This window comes from Triticum aestivum, chromosome 6A (assembly GCF_018294505.1).
Source record: "Triticum aestivum cultivar Chinese Spring chromosome 6A, IWGSC CS RefSeq v2.1, whole genome shotgun sequence".
NCBI lineage: Eukaryota > Viridiplantae > Streptophyta > Magnoliopsida > Poales > Poaceae > Triticum > Triticum aestivum.
Window position 1 is genome coordinate 413,902,880 of NC_057809.1, and position 19,659 is coordinate 413,922,538.

A 19,659-nucleotide genomic window follows, 5' to 3' on the forward strand; every position below is an offset into this window, starting at 1 on the left:
CAGGACTATCATACATTATTTTACGTACCTCAAAACCTGTTAGTAGACTCATAAAAGCTTTATGCAATCCGCTTTCGGCGGACGAGATTCTCTCCATCACCGTATTCATCAGCACACGGTGTTCATCTGAGATGGCCGCTCGCCCCACCAACTCCCTCAGAACATCCGACCGCACACTAGACGGTGCCGGACTCGTTTGTCTACTCTCTTCGGGAGCCGGACACTAGGAACTTCGGGGGTCGACGGGATTATCTTCTGGCCTCGCCGGACATGGAGAGGCCCTCCGCCACGACACTTCAGGGTCGCCCGCTTCCAGAGCGGAGGAGTCCGGAGGAGGCATTTCGCTCTCCATCATCTCTGGAAGAAGATCCCCCGAAGATGAGCTCATTTGAGAGGGGCTAAGGCCTGAACTGGAAAGATACATGCAGTGGTTACCTTCTCAGAAGAAAAGACGACATATCTGTACTATTAAGGTATTTTGGGTCACTTACGACTCGTGGGAAAATTGATCCCCCCGCGGACTTTGTGCGGCAACCGCACCCCCCGGGGTAGGACCCTCTATGGGACACTTCTTCTCCCGTTTGGAATCTTTGGCTTCCAAATCCCCAGACGCAATCCTTTTCCTCTTCTGGTCATCTTCCTTCATGGAGACGCTCGCTCCCTCGGCTAGAGCGGCTAGCGTTGGGGGTCCGCGACCGCCCGCATCTTCCTTCAAGGGCTCCGGGCAAGGTGCGGTCTAGAGCATCTTTTCCAATATCGTATTTTCCAAACCCTCATGGAGGGGGGCCGAGCACCGAATCAACTTCGCCTTCGTTAGCCAGTCCTGGTCAAAAAGCGAACTCTCAGAAATAACTTCGCATCAAAGGAGAGATAGTACGCTCGGTCGGAAGACGCCTTACCTGCTCGGCGGCGCGGTTGCTACTCAGGCCCGCGTCCTCGGTGATTTCCGGACACTCCACTTGAGGTCCGAAGAACGACTTGTACATCTCCTCATGCGTCAGGCCGAGGAAGTTTGGAATAGCGCGCAGTCCCTCGGGATTGAACTCCCACAAGCGAAGAGGCCGGCGTTTGCAAGGCTGGCCTTGATGAACCAGCATAACTTGTGTTACCGCGACCAAACTGAAATCTCCATTAAAGAGATCTTGAATGCGGCTTTGCAGTATAGGCACGTCCTTGGCCGGACCCCAGCTCAATCCTCTGCTAATCCATGACATCAGTTGTGGAGGAGGGCCCGGGCGGAAAACAGGGGCGGCCGCCCACTTGGCACTTCTAGGAGCCGTGATGTAGAACCACTCCTGTTGCCACAATTCAGACACCTCTAGAATGGAACCTTTGGGCCATGCAGCTCCCGTCATCTTGTGTATTGAGGCACCTCCACACGCCGCATGTTGCCCCTCGATCATCTTCGGCTTTACTTCAAAGTCTTGAGCCATAGGCCAAAGTGAGGGGTAACCCGGAGGAAGGCCTCGCACACAACAATAAACGTCGTGATATGAAGAAAGGAGTCCGGAGCTAGATCATGGAAATCTAGCCCGTAGTAAAACATCAAGCCCCTGACAAAAGGATCCAATGCAAGGCCTAGACCTCGGAGGAAGTGGGAGACGAACACGACGCTCTCGTTGGGTTCGGGGGAGGGGACGGCCTGCCCCCGGGGAGGCAGCCGATGCAGAATCTCGGCGGTCAGATATCTGGCCTCCCTCAACTTTTTGACGTCTTCTTCCGTGACGGAAGAAGGCACCCATCGGCCTTGAAGGCTAGATCCGGACATGACTGAAGGTTCGGAGCACCTGACCTGAACTTTGGGCGTTTGAGCTTGAGGTGGGGGAAGGATTCGATTGAGCACGGGAGGGAAAAATAAAAGGCCTCGTCCCTTTATAAAGAGGGTGGATATCGAGCGTCCTCTCCGTGTCCGTTTGGACTTGCCTATGATCTAGGAGTCCTAGAAGCGGTTGGGTTACCCACGCCCGTATTGATGAGAATCCCGGAATAAGGGGACACGATCTCTGCTTTGACAAGACGTGCCAAGGAAACCGCCTCGCATAACGCGCTGAGGTGGGATAATGAAACGACTCGGATAAAGGCTTGGCCGTGGTGTGTCACGCTACGGAATACGTCAGCAGATTAGATTTGTGTAAATATTATTCTCTCTATGGCAATATGTGGAAACTTATTTTGCAGAGCCGGACACTATCTTTGTGTTTAAAATCTTCTATGAAGTACTTGGAGGAGGAACCCGCCTTGCAATGCCGAAGACAATCTGCGCGCCGGACTCGTCGTCATTGAAGCCTGGTTCAGGGGCTACTGAGGGAGTCCTGGATTAGGGGGTGTTCGGATAGCCGAACTATACCTTCAGCCGGACTCCTGGACTATGAAGATACAAGATTGAAGACTCCGTCCCGTGTCCGGAAGGGACTTTCCTTGGCGTGGAAGGCAAGCTTGGCGATACGGATGTTCAGATCTCCTACCATTGTAACCGACTCTATGTAACCCTAACCCTCTCCAGTGTCTATATAAACCGAAGGGTCTTAGTCCATAGGACAACATACACATCAACAATCATACCATAGGCTAGCTTCTAGGGTTTAGCCTCTCTGATCTCGTGGTAGATCTACTCTTGTACTACCCATATCATCAATATTAATCAAGCAGGACGTAGGGTTTTACCTCCATCGAGAGGGCCCGAACCTGGGTAAAACTTCGTGTCCCTTGCCTCCTGTTACCATCCGGCCTAGACGCACAGTTCGGGACCCCCTACCCGAGATCCGCCGGTTTTGACACCAACAGCGCTCAAGCGCCATGCGAGAAAGGTGCTCAACCCTGGCGATGACGCGCATCACGACGTCGTCCATCGCGTTGCCGGGGAACACCTCGGCCTCGACGGGCCGTGGTGCTAGCTCGTTTTCCTTGTCGATGAGGTTAATGGCAAAGGCGGCACTTTGGTGGGTTGGCATGCTTGGAAAAGGTGGATGTGCTACAGGCTGCACTTGTCGTGTCCGTGCGTCGCGTGCCGCCTATGTGCAATATCGCTGGGTGGCGGGAAACAGGTGAGGAAATGGCGGGAAATGGTGGCGTGTTCATAAAACACCATCAATTAATATAAAATTAGCATAGAAGGAACATCGAGCTAGAAGAATAAGGAGATGATGACCAGATGAACACGGACCACACTAGGGAATCATTTCTGTTATTATCGGTATTCGCACACATTTCTAATTACAGACCTATTTGTGGCGTATCACGAACATCTTGTTATATTGAACCATTTCTGTTCTCTTGCCTCAACACAAACAGTTCATCCGAGTGAACCGCATGCCGTATATTGCACACACCTTCATCTGGCTGCCCGTTTCTTTTGTGTTGCCTAATCACAAACATTTCATCTGAGTGAACCGTATGCTGTACATCGCACACACCTTCATCTAACTGCCGGTTTCTTTTGTTCCTCCTCATCGCAACGGTTAACTGAGCTGAACCGTATGCCCTGCATCGCACACGCAACTAAAATATGAACCATGTTTGATGCATCCTCCATCGCAAACGTTTTGCACCTTTTGACGAGTTTTTTACACCACTGTTTGCGATTATGGCACCGCACATAGTTTCGTCGAAGGGTCTCTGATCGTGGTGTCGCGTTAGCAGCATCCTGCAGTAGTGTATGTTGAACTTTGTGTGCTATCATATGTTGTTTCGTCACTTTGTTTCATATTGGACAACATTAATGTCTAGTGATGTTATTGGAAGTATTAACGGTTATGTGTTCAGTTGTCCAATTTGCATCTCCCTAGATTTTGGTAGGCTTGTTCATGCATATTTACTATGTGTAAATTCGCATGCCTTGTTTGCTTTATTTGATCCCATATATATGGTAAATCCATCAAATTCTTAATAGCTAAGATGTGCATGAACTTCAAATTCATATTGATATGCACATACTTAAGTTGTTTTACCCTATGTGTTGTAGTTATGCTAACTACTTCAGACCCAATAAGTTTGGGGACCATATTATACTTAAAACGTTTTAGGTACATTTGAGAAGCATTGGGTTCTTGGCTTATTCATGAAGGTGGTGGCACTATGAGGAAATTAGAGCCAAGCTTGGACATTTTATTGATGTACGACTTCATACCAATGCTATCTCGGTAACAAGTATTTACTTCATGCATATATATAGAAATGGAGTCAACCTTGTGTAGGTTGCATCATGGCATGAATTTCTTGACTCGTTCCTGTGATACTTATTTCCTTTCTCAAAGCATATCAACAATGATCTCTTGTTGCTGGTTGTGATGTCTTTGATGGTTGTGTGTTTGGAGTTCATTAATATACAATAAGATTATATTGAGCCATGTGCTATGCTTTCAAGCAATGATCTCATTGGTATATTTTATGACTCCGTTTGGATATCTTATTCTTTCCTTTTGTAACTATTTCATGTGTGCATCCTTCTTTTTGGATATATATCACCATGATTGTCATCTACCTTGAATGTTATACATGTGAGAGAAGTTACATCTCTACTTTATATCCCTATTCTTTAATGTCCGCCATTTCATTCTCTTTTTATATCTTTGGTGGCTCCGTGGAAGCATTCGTTGTATGAGTGCGTGTCTTACCTCTTTGCATCTTAGTGCACTCATGTTTGTTGAAGTTTGTTGTCCTCGTGCTTGTCTTGACAGGCCTATTATTTCCTATCTTCACCATGGGTTGTCACAAGCTTTGATTTTTAATTTGCTATTAGTTAGCTTGTGAACCCATTTTCTTGATGTGTGTGTGACCTGCTTAACTTTGTGTGTGTGGTAAGGACATGTCTGGAACCTTGTATCTCATTTACTCAAGCCTATGTTGATGCTCAGTTCTCATCCTTATACTAGTCTTCTCAAGTGCTTTGACGTGACTCACACACATCATTTTGGTTGTGCCTATTATTAGGTTTCCTCATTTACATGTCGCTTAACCATATGTTTGTTGCAATTGCTAGGCTTCTTTTCTTATCTATGCTTGCTTGCAATTGTTTTGTGTTCCTATTGATTTTGGGGGAGTGATGATCCTATTTTGTGCACTTGTATCCAAAAAAATTCTAAATAGTGCACAAATCATGGGGAGCTTCTCTATATTCCTTAGAACACTCCTTTGCTCAAATCATAATATTCTTTTATCCTTTCGGCTCATCAGATCTTTTGATTGCTTGCATCACTTTGTGTTATGCAAATGAGATCAATTTGTGCCATGTGCCTTGCTCTTATGCTAGGCTCAAAGTTATATAATAGTGGATTCACCTGTGGATATCATGTTCTTATCAATTACAACTTTTTTGTATACGGGTTTCTTTGTGGATACATATCATGATTATTATTGGCCACTTAGAAATTTTTATACATACGAAAGTTCATATCTTTCCTTGCTATCATTTATTCCTTGCCGGACACTTTGTGTGTTCCTTTTATTTGTATAGTGGCTTCGTAAGAGGTTGTATCATGAGTGCTTGTATGCATTGCATATATCCTTGCACACTCATGTGTTTTGGATGTATTTTGGAACCATACTTGACATGATGATCACATTGGATATTCCTATTTTATCTTGTTCGAAATATGTTCTTTGGATCTTTTGAATGTTTTCCTCCCATGTTTAATATTATTTTCATATCATACTATCTTGTTGCATTCTAGATCCTAAATATAGGTTGAGCTCTTCAAATGTTTCATTAATGAATATGTGCATTTGATTTCACTCACATTTTCGCGATATGCACACATTAAGGAGGAACTCATACTATATTAGTCTTCTAGATTTTTTCATCCATTTTTGCATTTTTTGCCAATGGGGGAGAAGTTTAGAGGGTTTAATATAAGTATTTTTGTAGTGCCGGTTGTCACTCATGCATATCTACCCTTGTTATATATTCTTGTTGCATGGATGACTATTGTATATAGAGAAATCTTCTCCTAGTTTATGTCAACCAATATATGCAATGACATTCGAAGTTCATTCACACATGCATGTATTGTGGGGGAGTTTGCTATATATACTATAGGTGTACTATCATCAAATGCTTGTGTAGTGTCTCATAGCACAACCATCCCAAGTATATAGTTTATCCTCGGATAAATTGCATGCTTGTCTAAAAATTCATTTCATAAACCCTCTTGTTGAGATTGTCATCAATTACCAAAATGGAGGAGATTGAAAGTACATGTAATCCCCATGTGTGGTTTTGGTAATTAAATAACAATCCTATAGGAATAATGTTTGCATTGAGATATACATTTGATTGTTAGTCCCATTGAAAATGATTGAAGAATAATGGAAGAAAACTCCTTTGAAGCAACAATTACATCGAGGTGATCAAAATGGAGTTCATAGGAGTATCTTAAGGGTTGCCATGCTTAGAGCTATGGTTTGAGCAATAATGGATCAAGATCTTAACATGATGATTTGTATGATAAATTCTAGGAGTGGCTCAAATATATGATCGTAATGGACTCATGTGTTGAGTCATGATTGAGCAAGCTATTCAAGGGAATAATTCAATATACCCTTCTTGACGTCAATATTAAACATGGAGTAGAGATATCGGTTGACCAAGATGAAGCTCGGAGATTGAACTCTAAATGGTCAACACAGGAGCGCAAACGAGACCACATAAGATCTTGTGGTATGATAAGAAATTATCAAGTGCACTCTGCGTACTAACTCATACTATATGTTGTCTATGTTTTTGAGGATTAGGTGATTCTCATGGGCTCGCATTGAGAGAGAGAGAGAGATCAAGTGTCCATGAGAGGATGACATCAAGTGTTGATGATCATGGTTGACAAGGGCAAATTCAAGATAGCCATCCTGAAGGATTACATGCTTGAAGCTTGTGGATGATCACATGACGAACATATGAAGATGAATACAATGTAGTGCTCCCCGCATGGCTTATGGGGGAGCTATTTGAAGCCTTCACCAAGTTTCATGATCAAGATCATCGTTTTGACTTGAGCCAAGCATAAATGTCAACATCAAGCTCAATTGGAATGCTTTAGTCAAAGGTATTAGTTCTTTTGGCTTTAGTTGTGATGATAGATGGCCATCGAAAAGGATATATGCTCAAGAATGAGTTTCCGGAAGCTATCTAGTATAGTCTTTTATGATTCCTGAGTTATAGGGATCCCACACTATTAAGAGGGGATCAAAGGGGTTAGTGATAGATTTGCTCAAGTCAACATCTTCTATTTATACTTCCTCACATCATATTCCAACATAGGCATATTTCACTCCTATCCAATACAAATACAAAATGCCTATACATCTGCCAAAGAAAATCCAAAGCCAAATAGGTTACCCAAATACATGATAAAGCCTTTCCATACTTTGCACCCTCCATTTTGGTTTATCTTGGGTGGTTCTCTATGTGAGGACCTGGAGCTTTTCCATAGCTTCAAAACGAGCCCAAGATCATCAAAATCGGAGTCCGGATGTGAAAGTTATGCATGTTTTACTTTTGGGGCGGCTGTAGTTTTTGTGTTGGCCGGATGTCCGGGCTTTTCCCCGGATGTCCGGCCACTGCTATCCAGAGGGCATCTGGTTTGTGTGAAATTGCTGGATGTCCGACTCCTGGCCTGGGTGTCCGGCCGTAGGTATCCACAGAGCATGTTGAAATGTTGGTTTTGTCTCCCGGATGTCCGACACTTGTTCGGATGTCCAAGGCCCCAACTTTGGCCAGATGTCCGAGCCCTATACATTGGCTTTGTTTTTCTGTGTACGTGTGCACATTTCTCAGCCACCGGATGTCCGGCCCGACACATACACTTACACTCCAATGGCCATATTTGCACTACCACTATATATAGCCTTCTTCCACCCCGGGAGAAGGTTAAGCAAACACATTCATATGAACCCTAGAATAAAAAAATGCTCCCTCTCACATCTCCTACACCAAATCTTAGACCCCAGAGAGATTTGTGAGAGTTCTTGAGAGATTTTCCAATAGAGTGATAGATCTACTCCCTCTCCCTCTTGTGACCAAAGGAATTCGTGATTTGAGCAAGTCTTGAGCATTTCCCCATTGATCTTGTTACTCTTGGAGGTTGGAGTGCTCTGGTGAGGAATCAACTTGTGATTTACCCCCCCCCCCCTTGTGACCAAAGGAATTCTGAAAGTTTGGAGGCTGCCTCAAGGTATACCACTAGTGGTTGAGAAATGTCTTCGTGGTGTTGTCTCAAAGGGAGAATAGGGTGAGCCTTTGTGGCGTTTGTGTGCCTTTGTGGTAACATCCACCTCTCTAACGGTGACTAGCTTCCCTCCAAGGAAGTGAACATTGGGATACATCCTCGTCTCCGTGTCTTCGCTTATCTCCAACCCTAGCCACTACTTGTGGTTTACTTTGGTCTCTTGACCTTGCATTCACTATATATTGTTGTCCTCATTATATTGTGTTGGCTATTTCCTTGAAGAGATTATTTAGGCCTACACTTTATATCCCGCAATTCATACTTGCTACTATTGATATATCTTGTGTTTAATGTGAATTTCTAACTTGTGTCATACACTTACATATCTTGTGATATTGCTCAAGTAAGTATGTGTAACTTACTTGTGCTTGTTAGTATCCATGTTGTGCTCACATCATTTACATCAAGTTGTTGGTGCACTTAGTTGAGCCTAGTATATTTAGGATTTGTGCTTGAAAACTATCTGTTTAGTTAATTTCACATTAGGATAAAGCCAAATCCGTCGAAGTTTTTTAAAACGCCTATTCACCCCCCTCTAGGAGACATCGTGGTTCTTTCAGCGGCGGCCGAGGCCGCGAACCCCTCGAAGATCAGGTCTCCTCGGATATCAGCGATGTAGTTCAAACTTACAAACCTGATCAGGTGACCAGGGGCGTAGCTGTCGACCTGCTCAAGGTGATTGGTCGAGTTGGCACGTAGCACGAAGCCACCAACACAAATAGTTGACCAGGGAGAAAAGCCTCCCTAGAAACAGCGTCATTGTCGACGATGAGGCGAGCCATCGATTCTTCTGTAGACAACACAATGGAACTCTCAATGAAAGCACCAATGACGGTGTCAAAACCGGAAGATCTCGGGTAGGGGGTCCCAAGCTGTGTGTCTGAGGATCAATGGTGACAAGGGACAATAAGGACATGATGTTTACCCAGGTTCGGCCCTCTTAAAGGAGGTAAAACCCTACGTCCTGCTTGATTGTATTCGGTGTGTATAAGGGTTGAGTCGATCTACCTCGAGATCGTGATGGCTAAACCCTAGCTATCTAGTCTATGATTCTTCTCCTTTTCTACAGATCTAGCCCTCCAGTTTATATACACACCGCAGGGCCTAGGGTTGTATAGAGTCGGTTCACAGAGGAAGGAAGCATTACACCCGGACACCAAACTTACCGTTCTACGCACATAGGAGTCCTACTCGGACACGAGGGATAGTCTTCTGCTTTGTCTTCATGGCCCATCAGTCCGGCCCATATCGAATAGATCGAACACTCGAGGACCCCCTAATCCAAGACTACCTTGATACGTCTCCAACATATCTATAATTTTTGATTGTTCCATGCTATTATATTATCTGTTTTGGATGTTTATGGGCTTTATTATGCACTTTTATGTTATTTTTGGGACTAACCTATTAACCTAGAGCCCTGTGCCAGTTTCTGTTTTTTCCTTGTTTTAGAGTATCGTAGAAAAGGAAAATCAAACAAAGTCCAATTGACCTGAAACTTCACAGAACTTATTTTTGGACCAGAAGAAGCCCACGAAGTATCGGAGTTGGACCAGGAGAGTCCCGGGCTGCCCACAAGGGTGGGGGGCATGTCCCCTGCCTCGTGGACAGCCCGGAGGTCCACCGACATACTTCTTCCTCCCATATATACCCATATACCCAAAAAAACTTCGGAGAGCACAATAGATTGGGAGTTCCGCCACCAGAAGCCTCCGTAGCCACCGAAAACCAATCTAGACCCGTTCCGGCACCCTGCCGGAGGGGGAATCTCTCTCCGGTGGCCATCTTCATCATCTCGGCGCTCTCCATGACGAAGAGGGAGTAGTTCTCCCTCGGGGCTGAGGGTATGTACCAGTAGCTATGTGTTTGATCTCTCTCTCTCTCTCTCTCTCGTGTTCTTGAGGTGGTACGATCTTGATGTATCGCAAGCTTTGCTATTATAGTTGGACCTTATGATGTTTCTCCCCCTCTACTCTCTTGTAATGGATTGAGTTTTCCCTTTGAAGTTATCTTATCAGATTGAGTCTTTAAGGATTTGAGAACACTTGATGTATGTCTTGCGTGGGATAACCGTGGTGACAATGGGTTATTCTATTGATTCACTTGATGTATGTTTTGGTGATCAACTTGCAGGTTCCGCCCATGAACCTATGCATAGGGGTTGGCACACGTTTTCGTCTTGACTCTCCGGTAGAAACTTTGGGGCACTCTTTGAAGTACTTTGTGTTGGTTTGAATAGATGAATCTGAGATTGTGTGATGCATATCGTATAATCATACCCGCAGATACTTGAGGTGACATTGGAGTATCTAGGTGACATTAGGGTTTTGATTGATTTGTGTCTTAAGGTGTTATTCTAGTACGAACTCTAGGATAGATTGAACGGAAAGAATAGCTTCATGTTATTTTACTACAGACTCTTGAATAGATCAATCAGAAAGAATACCTTTGAGGTGGTTTCGTACCCTACCATAATCTCTTAGTTTGTTCTCCTCTATTAGTGACTTTGGAGTGACTCTTTGTTGCATGTTGAGGGATAGTTATGTGATCCAATTATGTTATTATTGTTGAGAGAACTTGCACTAGTGAAAGTATGAACCCTAGGCCTTGTTTCCTAGCATTGCAATACAGTTTGTGCTCACTTTTATCATTAGTTATCTTGTTGTTTTTATATTTTCAGATTACAAAAACATATATCTACCATCCATATTGCACTTGTATCACCATCTCTTCACCGAACTAGTGCTCCTATACAATTTAGTATTGTATTGGGTGTGTTGGGGACACAAGAGACTCTTTGTTATTTGGTTGCAGGGTTGCTTGAGAGAGACCATCTTCATCCTATGCCTCCCACAGATTGAGAAACCTTAGGTCATCCACTTGAGGGAAATTTGCTGCTGTCCTACAAACCTCTGCACTTGGAGGCCCAACAACATCTGTTTAGTAGACATCATCCCTCAATAGCGCCCAGTGCCAGTTGCTGTTTTTGCTTGTTTTTAATTTGCCACAAATCAATACCAAACGGAGTAGAAATGCCATGAAACTTTTCAGAGATTTTTTGCCCAAAAGACACCTAGGAGGCCCAAGAGGTGCACCAGTGGGGCCCACTAGGCACCAGGGCGCACTAGAGTCCCCTAACATGCCCTGGTGGGTAATGAGGCCGATAGGCACGCCCTCCACCAACCTTAAGCTCTATAAATACTCTAAACTCCCCAAAACCCTAGGGGAGTCGAGAGAAAACAGTTTCCGCCACTGCAAGTTCCAGAACCGCGAGATCCAATCTAGAGGCCTTCTCCGGCACTTTTTCGGAGGGGTTAACAATCACGGAGGGGTTATTCATCATCACCCTTACCCCTTCGATGATGCGTGAGTAGTTTACTACAAACCTACAGGTCCGTAGGTAGTAGCTAGATGGCTTGTTCTATCTTTTTGATCGTCAATACAATGTTCTCCTCGATGTTCTTGGGGATCTATTTGATGTAGTGACTTTTTGCGGTGTGTTTGTTGGGATCCGATGAATTGTGAGTTTATTATCAGATCTATTCATGAATATTATTTGAGTCTTTGTTAAACTCTCTTATGCATGATTGTTATAGCCTCGTATTTCTTCTCCGAAACTTTGGTTTGGTTTGGCCAACTAGATTGATTTTTCTTCCCATTGTAAGACATGCTTTCTGACGGGTTCGATCTTGCGAATCTCAATCTCAGTGACAGAAAGAGACATGACACGCATGTATCGTTGCCATTAAGGATAGAAAGATGGGGTCTATTCCTACATGAATAGATCTTTTCTACATCATGTCATCCTTCTTATTGCATTACTTCTTTTTTCCATGAACTTAATACACTAGATGCATGCTGGATAGCGGTCGATGTGTGGAGTAATAGTAGTAGATGCAGGCAGGAGTCGGACTGCTAATCTTGGACGTGATGCCTATATACATGATCATTCCATGGATATCATCATAATTATTTGCTTTTCTATCAATTTTCCAATAGTAATTTATTTACCCACCGTATGCTATTTTCTCGAGAGAAGCCTCTAGTGAAATCTACGGCCCCGGGTCTATTTCCTATCATATTATTTTCAGATCTATCCAAAAATACCTTGCTACAATTTTTGTTTATTTACTTTGTTTTATGTTTTTGCTAGATCTATTTTTATGTTTTTTCTAGATCTATTTATCCTATCTCATACAATTTAATCTATCTCAATACCAAGGAGGGATTGACAACCCCTCTTACGTGTTGGGTGATGACCCACAAGTATAGGGGATCAATCGTAGTCCTTTTGACAAGTAAGAGTGTCGAACCCAACAAGGAGCAGAAGGAAATGACAAGTGGTTTCCAGCAAGGTATTCTCTGCAAGCACTGAAATTATAAGTAAAGAGTAGTTTGATAGCAAGATAATTTGTAAAGAGCAAGTAATGGTAACGTAACAAAAGTGCAGCAAGGTAGCCCAATCCTTTTGAGGCAAAGGATAGGCCAAAACGGTCTCTTACGATAAGCAAAGCGTTCTTGAGGGTACACGGGAATTTCATCTAGTCACTTTCATCATGTTGGTTTGATTTGTGTTCGCTACTTTGATAATTTGATATGTGGGTGGATCGGTGCTTAGGTGATGTTCTTACTTGAACAAACCTCCTACTTATGATTAACCCCCTCGCAAGCATCTGCAACTACGATAAAATTATTAAGAATAAATCTAACCATAGCATTAAACTTTTGGATCCAAATCAGCCCCTTATGGAATAGCGCACAAACTAGGGTTTAAGCTTCTATCACTCTCGTAACCCATCATCTAATGACTACTCCACAATTCATTCCCTTAGGCCCAAATATGGTGAAGTGTCATGTAGTCGACGTTCACATGACACCACTAAGGGAATCACAACATACATACCATCAAAATATTGAACACATATCAAGTTCACATGATTACTTGCAACAAGATTTCTCCCGTGACCTCAAGGACAAAAGTAACTACTCACAAATGATAATCATACTCAAGATCAGAGGGGTATTAAATAGCATAATGGATCTGAACATATAATCTTCCACCAAATAAACCATATAGCAATCAATTACAAGATGTAATCAACACCACTAGTTACCCACAAGTACCAATCTATAGTTCTGGTACAAAGATTGAACACAAGAGATGAACTAGGGTTTCAGAGGAGATGGTGTTGTTGAAGATGTTAATGGATATTGCCCTCCCCAAGGTGGGAGAGTTGTTGGTGATGATGATGACGATGATTTCCCCTTCCGAGAGGGAACTTCCCCCTGGAGGAATCGCTCCACTGGAGGGCAAAAGTGCTCATGCCCAAGTTCCGCCTCGAGATGGCGGCGCTTCATCCTGAAAGTCCTCTCCTTATTTTTTCTAGGTCAAAATGACTTATATACCAGAAGAGGAGCACTAGAGGTGGGCCGAGGAGGGCACAACCCACCAGGGCGCGCCTGGGCTCCCTGACGCACCCAGGTGGGTTGTGCCCACCTGGTGGGGCCCCTCTGGTACTTATTTGCTCCAATATTTCTTACATATTACATAAAGAATCTTCGTAAAGTTTCAGCTCATTTGGAGTTGTGCAGAATAGGTAGCCCGACGTAGCTTTTTCTGGTCTAGATTTCCAGTTGCCGACATTCTCCCTCTTTGTGTGAGCCTTGCATATTATGAGAGAAAAGGCATTAGAATTACTCCAAAAAGCATTATTATGCATAAAAACATTATAAATAACAGTAGGTAAACATGATGCAAAATGGAAGTATCATTGGGTTGCAAGTATTTGTTACTTGTGTGCATGTGTTGTTTACATGGTTTGGGTGGATCCTCCTAATGGATTGATAACCTTGGTTTCATAACTGAGGGAAATAGTAACCGTTGATGTGCTGCATCATCCTCTCCTCTTCAGCGAAATACCAACGCAGATACAACCAATTAGGAAGAATTTTTGGCGCCGTTGCCGGGGAGGATCACGTCCAGATCTATCAAGTACCCAATCACAAATCTCATCTCCTTGCAATTTACGTTATTTGCCATTTGCCTATTGTGTTCATCTCCCCCAATTCTAAAACATTTTTAGAAGAACACAAAAATATTTTTCCTTTTTATTCACCTACTTTCTGTTCGTCTTTCCGTTCGTCTTTTCGGTTGCCTGTGTGCTAGTTGCTTGCTTTGTCATGATGTCTCAAGAAAATACTAAGTTGTGTGATTTTTCCAATAGTAATAATGATTTTATTAGTACTCTGATTGCTCCCGCCACTAGTGTGGAATCTTATGAAATTAATGCCGCTTTGTTGAATCTTGTTATGAAAGAACAATTTGTTGGTAGTCCTAACGAAGATGCTGCATCCCATCTAAATACTTTCATTGAATTGTGTGATATTCAAAAGAGAAAAGATGTGGATAATGATATCGTTAAATTGAAGCTATTTCCGTTCTCACAACGAGATCGTGCTAAAACTTGGTTTTCATCTTTGCCTAAAAATAGTATCGATTCATGGAATAAGTGTAAAGATGCTTTTATTTTCAAGTATTTCCCTCCCCCTAAGATCATCTCCCTTAGGAACGATATAATGGATTTTAAGCAACTTGATCATGAACATGTTGCACAATCTTGGGAGAGGATGAAATTGATGATAAGGAATTGCCCTACTCATGGTTTAAGTTTATGGATGATCATGCACAATTTTTATGCCCGATTGAATGTTGCATCTAGAAATCTACTAGATTCCACTGTGTGTGGTACTTTTATGGAAATCACATTAGGAGAAGCTACTAAACTCCTAGATAATATTATGGCGAATTACTCTCAATGGCATACCGAAAGATCTTCTACTAGTAAAAACATGCATGCGATTAAAGAAATTAATACTTTGAGTGGAAAGATGGATGAACTTATGAAATTTATTTCTATCAAGAGTGCTCATATTGATCCTAATGATATGCCTTTGTCTACTTTGATCGAGAATAATAATGAATCCATGGATGTGAATTTTGTTGGTAGGAATTTTTTTGGTAATAACGCGTATAGAGGTAATTTTAATCCTAGGTCGTTTCCTAGTAATTCCCCCAATAATTATGGTAATTCCTACAACAATTATTATGGAAATTATAATAAGATACCCTATGATATTGAGAATAGTATTAAAGAATTTATCTATACCTACTATTAATGGGAATAGATATTCTTGGTTTGGTTCCACTTTGTTTGGTCCTATTTTGAGTATTTTTTTAATATTTACCAACGCTATTTCGTACGAAGGAAACCAGACGTAGGAAGGAAACATGGACGTACCTGTAAAGGAAACTTAAAACCAAGCAAAGCAGCCGGTCGGCCGACCCATATCTCTATTTTTTAGTTGCGAAACAAAACCAAGCCGCCGGCCCATATGTCTATTCTGTGGTTGCCCGTTGGATTCCCTCCAGCAGTATTCAGACTGCGTAGACGGACATGCACCGGTGAGATGTCTTGGCCTAGCAGCGCCAACAACAATGCTGGGACAGAGCAGGATGAGCATGACTCTAATTTTAGGCTCGTCTGCAGCGACGCACATGGCGTTGGCTATGGTGACAGGAATGAGTAGACGACGCCGAGACGGACATGTACCCGAGGCGGCGTCAAGACCTGCAGGCCGAGCTTGCGTATGGCGGTGGTTGTCATGCCGACGTGCAGCTGGCGCGGCTGCATTGCACAAGCTGTAGAGAGGGTAGTAGGAGTGGTTGTAGATGTATAGTGAGCTATGGCCGATGCCCGGTGGCGGCGTGACAGCATGAAGAAGCAAGGGTACGCTGGGCAAGGTCCGGTCCATCGGGCCAAAGGGATGCACCAGACCACGTGAATCTTGAGCTAGCAACAATGCCATCGATATTGACTGAGCTTGTGGAACTGGAAGAAGAAGAAGTAATTAGGGAATCACTGGTCATAATCCATGCACGTAAACTATGGACATGTCAATCAGCTCATCCATGCATTGCTGAACATGTGCATAAAGAAATTGCGCATGGAGAGAATCATACTAGCAAACATGTAACACACGTGAGAGGTACTCAAGTTCCTTGATTATTACGCGCATTAAAACGTACAGCTCGCATGCACTTTGGAGGAATTTTTTTAGGGTAACCTTTTTTTAGGGTTAACTAATTTGAGCTAGGACTTCAAGTTGCTTTGTGTTTCTCGGTAGTGCCACATCTAATTATGCGCATGATCATTTTCTTTTGGATATATTCACAGAATAATTACTCACAACAGTAATCATCTTTGTAAAACTTGAAGTCTATCGGGAGCAAATATATCTATCTCACGGCATTACTTGAAGCCAATATATGTCTTTATTTCGATCCGGATGGATTGGGAGTTAGTAGTGCACTAGGTAAACATTCGAATACGATACAAACTATGAAATTTATTTTATACCCGCTGCAAGGCACGTGCATTTTTGTTTATAGGTGGAACCAATTAACATGTTTATTTATTAGAGGCAGCCTCTAAAGTAAGAAGGACGCTAAGCTTGGAGATATCCACGCCATGGCTTGCACTGTATGGAGGCTGCCTCTGTAGGCTGTAAAAACATCATATGTTTTTGGTATTTTGGAGAACGGCCTTTTAAAAGTTCTTTTCTCAGCTTAACTTTTCTTTTTGAAAACCTCTACGACGTCTCCACAGCCTGATCTTTAACCTTCCGCAATGTTTTCTGTTAGTATGAGAGTGCGCTCAGATGTGGATATTTTATGATTTAGATGGGACGAAGAAGGTGTATGAAATCATCAATGGATTTTTTAATGAATTGCCAACCATTGCCATCAAGCTTCATCGCGTAAGGCCTTTGTTATTCGCTTAAAAATTGTCCAACAGTAGTTCTCTCTATCATATAATGCGCATCGTGAGAAAAGAGAAACTGTATACAATGCGGGGATGGTGCATGCATCAAGTAAAGATGAGATAAGGATGGCGCCCACCATCATCATAAGTCCGTAAAATTGTAAGTCAGTGGAGGAAGGGGCTCATGGTGCGGCGTTCCAGTGTATGATTACCAAGCTCATTGCCTTAGGATTGAACAACTTCATCATGAATAAGTGGACACCATGATTATTATTGGTGACGATAGTGAAGAGGAGCGGTGGTACGAATGAGTCACCGCTAGGCACATTAAAAGCTTTGTTTCTCCCATTGCAATGCACGGGCACATTTCCTAGTTCACTCCCAAAAGATTTTCAATCCTATGGTAAAAGAAAAATTGTTCAAGATTGATGTTTTGGCTAGCAATGTTGACATAATTTCTCATGAGATTGATTATTTTAAGATTAGATCTATGTCACCCAAGCTTGATATTGATGAGTCTCTGAAATATATTCAAATTTCTATTAATGAAAGTAGGGAGAGAACCGCTAGGATGCGTGCTAAGAGAGAATGGCTAGTAAAAGTATGTTCTTCTAGTTTTTGCGATAATCATGATGAAGATCTGAAAGTGATTGGTGTGACTCCTATTGAATCTTTTTTTGCTAATATAAAACTTGATAAAGATGGGACTAGAGATGAGTCAACTTTAGCTAGAAGGCGTCCCAATAATTTGGAGGGTGAAGATCTTAATGAAAAAATTGATAAAAGTGGGATTGGCGAGGTCAAAACTTTTAGTAGTGATGTGCCCACTCTTTTTCATTTCAAGGACTGTAACTATGACAATTGTTATTTGATTGATTTTATTTCCTTGTTGCAATCAATGCTTAATTCACCTCATGCTTATAATCAAATAAAGCTTTTACTAAACATATCGTTGATCTTATGATGCAATCTTTCGAAGAAAAACTTGACTTGGAAGTTTCAATCCCTAGAAAGCTTTATGATGAATGGGAACCTCCTATTAATATTAAGATTAAATATTATGAGTGCAATGCTTTGTGCGATTTGGGTGCTAGCGTTTCCACTATTCCAAAAACTTTATGTGATGTGCTAGGTTTCCATAAACTTGATGATTGTTCTTTAAATTTGCACTTAGCGGATTCCACTATTAAGAAACCAATAGGAAGGATTAATGATGTTCTTATTGTTCCAAATAGGAATTATGTGCCCTTATATTTTATTGTGCTTGATATAGATTGCAATCCTACACGCCCTATTATTCTTGGTGGACCTTTCCTTAGAAAGATTGGTGCAATTATTGATATGAAATAAGGAAACATTAGATTTCAATTTCCGTTAAGGAAGGGCATGGAATACTTTCCAAGAAAGAAAATTAAGTTTTCATATGAATTTATTATGAGGGATACTTATGGATTGCATACCAAAGATGACAATACCTAGATCTATGCAATATGCCTAGCTAGGGGCGTAAAACAATAGCGCTTGTTGGAAGGCAACCCAATTTTATTTTATGTTTTTTGTTTTTGCTTTTGTTTTTCAATAAATATGCAATGCTACTTATGTAACAATTGTGTTTTAGTGTTTAGTTAGTGTTTGAGCCAAGTAAGACCTTTCGGATGATCTTGGGTGATAGTTGATTTGATTTTGCTGAAAAACAAAAACTTTTGCGCTCAGTGCTGGAATTTTAGAAATTCACAGAAATGTGCTTTTTATCTAATATTTTTACACAAGATTTATATACAAATTGCCTACTTTGTCCTAATTTTTCAGAATTGTTGGAGTTACAAAAGTTTGGTTAAAATCAAGATTACTATAGACTGTTATGTTTTTGACAGACTCTGTTTAATTGTGTTGTTTGCTTATTTTGATGAATCTATGGGTAGTATCGGGGGGTATGAGCCATGGAGAAGTTAGAATACAGTACATATAACACCAATATGAAATTGGAATGAGTTTACAACAGTACCTAAAAGTGGTTATTTGCTTTGTTTCACTAACGGATCTCACGAAGGTTTTTGTTAAGTTTTGCGTGATTGAAGTTTCAAGTTTTCGGTGAGATCACGATGGATGAAGGAAAAAGGAGTGAAAAGAGCCTAAGGTTGGGGATGCCCATGGCACCCCAAGGTAATATCCAAGGAGTGCCAAACAACTAAGCTTGGGGATGCCCATGGCACCCCAAGGTAATATCCAAGGAGTACCAAGCAATTAAGCTAGGGGATGCCCCGGAAGGCATCCCCTCTTTCTTATAATGACCATCGGTAATTTTACTTGGAGCTATATTTTTATTTGTCACATATCATGAGTTTTGCTTGGTGCTTCTTGTATTATATGAGTCTTTGCTTGTTTTCTTTGCGTCTTGGACATACCTATTTGAGAGAGCCATAATTATGCTATGATTTATTAGAATTTCTCTATGTGCTTCACTTAATTTTTGAGCTATGAAATTTCTATAGTACTTCACTTATATCTTTTTTTAGCATGGTGGTGATTTAGTTTTTGAAGAAATATGCTCTCATGCTTCAATTAGATCATTTTGAGAGTTACTAACATTTTAGATATCCTCTCAATGCTTCACTTAT